General features: G+C 43.9%; 1 protein-coding gene across 1 annotated transcript in view; it reads left to right on the top strand.

Annotated features, from left to right (window-relative positions):
* LOC107474098 (uncharacterized) overlaps window positions 1–540 on the top strand; it is a 30,838-nt gene that overhangs the window by 18,810 nt on the left and 11,488 nt on the right. The window lies entirely within an intron of this gene.

Genomic DNA, 540 nt, shown 5'->3' with positions numbered 1-540 from the left:
TCTGAGCCTAGAGTTGAAGAGCAGAACTTTTTGTCCTGGCTCAAAGACTCTGGTTGACAACTTCTTGTCATGCCACTTCTTTGCCTTTTCCTTATAAATTTTTGCATTTTCAAAGGCATTGAGTCTGAACTCCTCTAGCTCATTTAGCTGGAGCAATCTTTTTTCACCAGCTAACTGAGCATCCATGTTTAGGAATCTGGTTACCCAGTAGGCTTTATGTTCCAATTCCACGGGCAGATGACAGGCCTTCCCGTACACCAGCTGGTATGGAGAGGTTCCTATAGGAGTCTTGAATGCTGTTCTGTATGCCCACAAAGCATCATCCAAACTCTTTGCCCAATCCTTTCTTCGGGCTATCACAGTCCGTTCCAGGATTCTTTTTAGCTCTCTGTTAGAGACTTCAGCTTGTCCATTTGTCTGTGGATGATACGGAGTTGCCACTTTGTGGTTAATTCCATATCTAACCATAGCAGAGTATAGCTGTCTATTGCAGAAATTAGTGCCCCCGTCACTGATTAGTACTCTGGGAACACCAAATCT

This window comes from Arachis duranensis, chromosome 2 (genome assembly GCF_000817695.3).
Source record: "Arachis duranensis cultivar V14167 chromosome 2, aradu.V14167.gnm2.J7QH, whole genome shotgun sequence".
Classification (NCBI taxonomy): domain Eukaryota; kingdom Viridiplantae; phylum Streptophyta; class Magnoliopsida; order Fabales; family Fabaceae; genus Arachis; species Arachis duranensis.
Note: the sequence above shows the minus strand (reverse complement) of the source record. Positions and strands in the feature narration are given on the sequence as shown.